Here is a 7,954-nt window from a genome sequence, read left to right as displayed (position 1 = left end):
AGCAACAATTGAACAAATTGAATGATGCAAAAAAGGCCAGCGACAGCCACCAATAAATGCAAAGTGATTATCTTGCACGATAATGTTCATCCACATGTTACTTCAATCGTTAAACAAACATTCATAAAGCTCGAATGGGAAATACATCCTCACCCAGCTTATTCTCCAGACCTAGCACCATCTGAATACCATCTATTCCAATTGATGCAACACGCTTTGACAGATACACACTTCAATAATTACGAGGATGTGCAAAACTGGTTGTCGGGTTGGATTGTTTCGAAAGACAGATCGTTCTATTATCGTGAAATCGCTATGTTGCCAGAAAGATGGGAAAAAGTCACAGCTAACGCCGAAAAATATTTTTATTCATATAAATTTAACCATTTCTTTAAAATAAAAACAAAAGATTGACAAAAGAACACCAGAATTGATTCAACCTCCTGTTGACAAACATGTTGAAATTGGGCAACGTAGGACTTGTGTCCAGTGTAGACATTGTTCTCGGTACTAATAATGCCAGTTACGATCTGGAAGGAATTAATAATGGTATATAAATGTGTCGGTACTCAGCGCTTCCCATAGTCATCTTCTTCATCATCGTTTTGGATTCGAGAATTGCATGTCGAAATCAGCAGTTTTCATAATGTGAAAATTGTAAAACTTAATTTGCTGGCAACCACAATGTGCTTAAAATCGGAAACATTCGACAATTTATTTAATTTCGAGCGCTGCATTGATCCTATGTATTCTTAACTGTATGAGAATACGCATCTCACACAAAAATTGAGGTTAATGCAAAATGTAGAAAATTTTCGAACATTATATAGCAGAAAAACATGTACCCTGATAAACGTCACACGTTAAAAATTTTCGACTACATGGATGCGGCGAAAGCGATACGCGGCAACGCAAAGTGCGATCGAGATTCACTTATCGATTGCGAGTTGTTGGTGTGTGCTCTGAAAAATATTATACGTGATGCTGTTGGTAAATAAAATAATATTGAGTGAATTAAATTTTCTTCCATATTGTTATTACACCTCATATTAATGCCCTGCGCGATCATTAATTTATATTCTGTGATATGCAGCGTGCTTAAACGCGCAAATCGGTTTTATGTAATAGACAATGAGGGATATGCTTCGATGATGCGACAATTTTTTTCAGTACATTGGAACATTTCTGGCATGACTTCATCTCGCACGACTGTTGTTTCACATTGAATTACTTCTTAGAATGTAGGACAATATGTGCACAAAGTCTCATTTTTTCTTACCGAACGCTTTTTCGGAATCTAACATAATTCAATATCCTGATATCATGTAGCAATATTAGAATGTCAAATTACACTTTTCGGTATGCAGTAACTTTAAATGCGGATAAAGATTCCTCCCATCTTTTCACTGTAATAATAATTAAATCAGCAGTCGCGGACCGCCGGAAAGCGCGGAGCGGACTGCAAGGAATCAGCCGCGGAGTGATGAATTTACGTGGAAGGCGGCTGCGGGTCCCAATCAGTAAGATTATTAAAATTTTTGGTGCAGCCGCGCCAAGATTATTTGTATTAAATATTTTTTATTGCATTGCTATAATAATTAATTTGTTATAATAACAAGTAAAATAACCATATAACTCAGTGTTCTAATAAATAATTATAAATTTTACTTATAAAAATTTATGCCATGGACATTTTTGTAGGTAGGTTTTTCTTGAATAACAATAACCTTCAAAAAGATATTTTTTTTTAATATTGGACACTATTAATAAATGTGTTAAATTTTTATAATACTATATAATTCTTTTAAATGCTTATGTACATATATAGGGTGTTTGATAGCTGATCATGCAGACGAAAGTAAGAGATAGATTGGGTGTAGCCGAGAAGAAAAGTCATGTACCATAATGTCAAATTGCCAATAATTATCGAGTTATTAATTAAAACATGTGAGCCAACGAGCTCTATAGTGTCTATAATACATAGACACTCGAGTAATACGGATAATATGGATATTCAAATAATATAGATGATGCGAGTAACATGGATAATACGAGTAATATGGATAATACGGGTAATACGGATAATACGGGTAATATGGGAAATACCCGGGTACCCGGGTATCATCAGCTCTAGTCTGAAATCTTGCTTGCCAGGCAAAAAGAAAATGTTTTTGCATCGTATTGTGATTGGAGACGAAAAGTGGATATATTTCAATAATCCCAAACGAAAGAAATCCATTAGCGATCCAGGAAAACCATCCACATTGATACCAAAGCGGAATATTCACGGCAAGAAAGTAATGCTCTGTATATGGTGGGACCAGAAGGGTATAGTATATCATGAACTATTAAAACAGAGCCAAACCATCATTACCAACAATAACTGGTCCGTTTAAACAACGCATTGAAGAATAAACGGCCGGAATATGCATAGAAACACGACAAAATGATCTTCCAGCACTATAACGCTCGGCCATATGTTGGAAAGATTATGAAGGCCACTTTGAAAATACTTGGCTGAGACGTTTTACCTCACCCGCCGTATTCGCCAGACATTGCTCCATCCGATTTTTCACTTGTTCAGATCGATGGCACACGGGCTTTCGGACCAACACTTCAACAATTATGAAATAATAGAGAAATGGGTCAATGAATGGATCGCCTCGAAGGACGAGTCGTTTTTCCGTCACGGAATGCAACAACTGCCAGATAGATGGGAAAAAATAATAGCAAGCGATGGCAAATACTTTAATTAGTATACCTTTTCATGTTTTCTCATACTAAAGTCTTTTTCTGGAAGAAAAAACGGACCGAATTAATTCACACACCTAATACTATGGGAACACGGCAGTATCGTCAGTGACTTTATATAACTCAATGCAATGACCTATGGCCGATTTCTCCGTGCAAAAGAAATTCCGTTCCCTTACCTGACAAGCGTCCTTCTCTAGAGTGCACATGTGACCGTCTGTTATGATGTTACTATTATGTATGTAGTTACATCATGTTCGCTGACAATTACGTCAAGCTTTTCCTCATATGTTCCCACTGTACAGTAAGTGGCTATTATTATGTGTTTCGTACTTATTATGGCCGCGCCATAATACAAAATTCTAGTTGCGCTACCAACGATAACAGCCATCATTGGAAATTCGTTTATATCGGTTTCCGTATCGCCATCTATAGCTGTGGTCTAATCAAATAACAAGATGTAACAACAAAGGTTTTCCACACATAAATTTTGTACATTAGACATTTAGCAGCGTCAAAGGGGCATATACAAACGGTCTTGCCTTAAGTTTCAAGCCTCATAACTCGTAAACTACTCTATGAAACGTAACTTTATTATAGTGTTTTGGAAAGCTCTCAAGATAAGCTATAAGAATATGTAATAAAAATGATGGTTTCCATTTAAAAAAATATTAATGACCTTCACTTGATTTTGACAAGGTCACTCAAGGTCAAGTCCATATTTCCATCATGTGTCCTCCTTCAAGCCTCCTTCAAGCCTCCTACAAGTTCAAGCTTGTAACTTTCGTTCGAAAAATGTTTCGATAAAATGATTGATTTGCGAGATAATCAACCATATCACTTAAAATGAAATACCCTGTATACCCAGCAGAGTTTTAAAAATCGATTTTTCGTTTTTTATATTTTCTTAAAGCTTCATATGTAGAAAATATTTTCTCTAAGTTTTAAGTCGATATTGCAACAAATGATAAAGTTATAGGCTTGAGAGTACGTTGGAAAGTTGCACAGGTGGGCGCCACTCAGGTAGGGTGACCTGACTGCCCGTCCTGTATATTATTTTTCCAGAATTAATTGTGTCCCTTGTTGTTGTATATTGCACAGAACCTGTTTTAGCCATATATTTTGAACGTAATGGCTATCCAGACATAAATACAGCTTAATTCATCAGTAATTTGTAGCTGATAGTTAAAGCCGAGAACGAAGAACGAAGAACTTCATTTTGCAGTATTCTAAGTGAAAATAGAAGAAGGAAAAGGATCAAGACAAGATCACATTTCTGGAAGATTCAGAAAAGATGTAAAATGGAAAAGGATGTTACCTAAAAATCGGTACGAAAAGTCGAAAGAAACGAAGCAGATACTAGTACCAGTGCGAAATAATTAAAAAGTACGGACGACATTCCAGTTCCGGAAACGTCAATTATGGGATATCAAATTTTGAACTTTTTAAGTGTTTTCTGTTATATCGGAATGTGATGTGTTATTGGCTATATGCAAAATAGTGACGAGAACTTGAATAATCTAATGTTAAAAGTAGCTCCAAAAACAATGCACAGTGGAGCCATTATTGTCGAAATTGCTGCATATACAACTACTTGCATGTTCAACAATGATGTATCTTTATTATTACAAATAATGCATGCAATGAACATAAGTATCGGGCCGAACGCACATCAATATGCTGCACGGGAAGACGGCCGTCGCATCGCGCAAGCAGAGGCATGCACATTTGAAAGTACTAAAGAAGAGCGAATATGTCATCGCCAACAAAATATTGAACCTGGCTGTGTCATTCGTCGCGGAAGATCCGCATTATGCCCCTGGCATCGATGATTCAATGTAAGTTTGACAAATTTTATGTTTTACCAACTAAACATTCAAACACGTTTTTCTCGAAACGGTCTTTGTCACACTGACATCAGAAATTACTCAAAAACCACTGAACCGATTTACCTGCAACTTTTTTCTATTTATTCTATATATAATTATGCCATCGGGTCTCGTCCGAATGGATAACTGGGTAGTCGTGCCCCTGCCTGTATTATCAACAGAGTTTCCAGCTCCCGCTCAAAAGAAGGGACGCGCGGGCGCGCCACGCACGTCCCGCTGCGCCGCGCACGCGTGCTACGTCATTGTGTTCTCTTCTTTTCTCTTCTTTTTCTCTTCTTGCAGAATTGACAGAGTTTTTCCTTCAAACATATTCTTTTCGATTAGTTTTCGATTAGTCCTTTGTATACACAACTTCGATATGCCGCAGCACAAGAAGACCTGCTCACCACACTCCTCAAGGAAAAGTAAGCATCAGCATCGAGAGAGATCCCCTCACAGGCGATAGCATTCGCGATCTAACCTCTCTCGGCGAGTGCGCTCGCGCTCTAACCTCTCAGAGCGGTCTCGGAGGTTGCTACGGCATACTTCAAGGGAATCTTGGGCTCACCGTATCTTCTCTCGTGAGAGCTCATTACAAACTCAACACGAATTGGTTAATTATCTGAGGCGTCATGAGGCCCCGACACTCAGCGAAGTGTCGGCGGAACCTAACAGACCTGCGAGTCTTATCCCGTCTGAGGACATGACGGCCTCTGGTGACGGACCCTGCGAGGTATCCGCACCCTTTATTTCCTCCGTAGAGGAACAATCGGCTGACTATGGTTTAGACGACGGTTTACCAGCTACTCAGCTTCCTCTCACTGTACCAACTAGCAGCGTGACGTTCACCGATCCTGTAGTCACAACTCAAATCGAGGGGACTGGCATTGAGAAGATTCCACCTGATTCAGAACTGGCCCTAGAACTATATGGAAACCCTGCCCAATTACCGGCGGTAGCTTCATGGCTATCCATCATCCGGGAGACCGCTCGTTCTGAGATTCGCTCAGGTCTTAGGGATGACCTCCGAAGTAATCTTCTCAACAGATACGAGCCGAAGGAAGATCTAATCTTCCTCGCTCCTCCATGGGTGAACAAGGAGATTCTCCCGAACCTACGTGCTACTGTCATCGCTTGAGACAAGCACCATGCTAGCAGACCATCCTTATCGCTTGTCGAAAACGAGGCGCGCTTTCGTCGTACTTTCACTGAATCTCTTAGGGAAATCGGTGTCCGACTCAGCCCTAATTGACGACTGTCTTTTCGGCAGTAATTTTGCAGAGATCAATGCTACACAGACGATTGAGCGGGTAGCACGGAAAATGGCCAAGAAAGCTCCTCCACCAGATGCTTCTCAACCTCGAGCTCCGTTGCAACAACTAAGGCAACAGCACAATCTACCCCTACGAGAGGTACCTCGGAAGCAGGGAAACTCGAAACCTCCTCTTCACCGGACCTTATCGGCTCATCCATCGAGGAGGGGAGCTTATCAATCGAGCCGCAACCGTCGCTCATCGTTCCGTCCCCGGGCGGGTCCCCGCCATTAGATTTAGCAGCATCAGCGGGCCGCCTGGCCAAGTTTGCCGACCGATGGAGCGAATTAACCTCTGAACAGGTATTAGAAGCTATTTGAAGCTACAAAATCCCTTTCTCTGCATCTCCTCCTGCTCGCCCGCGCTTGCGGGAGCCATCTTTTTCCTCTTCGCAGGCGGACCATTGCGTTACAGAAATTCAGCGGTTATGCAAAAAAGGGGCCTTAGTAACAGTAGCCCCTTCTGAGGATCAAATTTTATCCTCCTTTTTCCTCACTAAAAAGTCTCCCTAGGGCATGCGCTTTATTCTAAATCTCCGAAATTTAAATTTGCATATCTCTCCCCCTCATTTAAAAATGGAGGATTAGTGTACCGTGATCCGTCTCATGACTCCGAATTGCTAGATGGCATCGATAGATCTGGAAGACGCATACCTGCTGGTACCAGTACATCCTGCTTTTCGTAAGTTCCTCCAGTTTCAGTGGCACAGGGTAACTTATGAATTTACATTGTTACCTTTTGGTCTTTCTACAGCACCTTATACAGGGTGGGGGGTTTATAAGTTTACAACCCGAAATGTGAAGGTAGATTGGGTTAACATAAACATAATTGGCGGCGTGCAGCGAGACGTAGGTCCGGCGAGATAAAACAACGAATAGCAGCGCATTGTCTTTCCCCTCGCCGTGCACTGGCAACAATTGCTGGATCAACTGGGCCGCGCTACGGCCTAAGCAGCTGCAACGCTTCTCCAATCATCTATACCGGCGCGCTCCCACTCCTCAGATTTCTGTCATTAATAACTCGATAATTATTGCGAATCTCGCAAAACGGTATGGGACTTCTATGTTTGTTTTAACCCAATCTACCTTCACACTTCGGGTTGTAAACTTATAACCCCCCACCCTGTATATTTATAAAGATTATACGCCCGATAGTTAGAGCATTACGGGGAAATGGCTTCCCATCCATTGTCTACCTAGATGACTTCATGCTTCTAGGTAATTCCGAGGAGGGGTGTCGACGTAATGTAGTAACATCCCTCGATTTCCTATTGTCTCTCGGCTTTGTAATTGACCACATCAAGTCTCAACTCATGCCTTCGCCTTATTGTAGGTATCTAGGCTTCATTTTTAACTTTATCCAACAATCCATAGCTATTTCAATCGATAGGCGCCAAAACCTGCTGGCGTTAGTACAAACCATATCACAGAAATCGCATTGTTCCATTAGGGAATTTGTGAATATGATTGGCTCCCTCGTGTCAATTTGCTTGCAGTACCGTATGGTTTCCTGTACACCAAATGCTTCGAACGAGAGAAATTTCTCGCTCTCGAGGAAAATACTGGAAATTATAAGGGACACTTGATTATCTCTGTTGACTTGAGAGAGGACTTTGACTGGTGGATTCGGACTCTCTCCGATACTAATCAGTCCAATGCACTCCGTTCTGACCCTTGTGTCTGCGAAATTTTTTCCGACGCTTCTCTCACAGGTTGGGGAGCCTCATGCGCTAATCAACGCACTCATGGTTGGTGAACTAAAGAGGATCGATCGCTTCATATTAACGCTCTCGAGTTAAAGGTGGCCTTCTATGCCTTAAAATGCTTTGCAGCTCATCTTCACAATTGCAATATTCTTCTTCGAATTGATAACACTACCGCTCTCTCTTATATCAATAAGTTCGGCTCGGTTCAACACCCTGTCTTATCCGACATCACTCGGCAGATATGGCAATGGTGTGAAGAACGTCACATTTATCTTTTCGCCTCTTACATCGCTTCTCTCGAGAATTTTGTTGCAGAC

The sequence above is a fragment of the Harpegnathos saltator genome, unplaced genomic scaffold (assembly GCF_003227715.2).
Source record: "Harpegnathos saltator strain DR-91 unplaced genomic scaffold, Hsal_v8.6 scaffold708, whole genome shotgun sequence".
In the NCBI taxonomy this organism is placed as follows: Eukaryota; Metazoa; Arthropoda; class Insecta; order Hymenoptera; family Formicidae; genus Harpegnathos; species Harpegnathos saltator.
The sequence above is the reverse complement of the archived record's forward strand: the minus strand, read 5'-3'. Positions refer to the sequence as shown.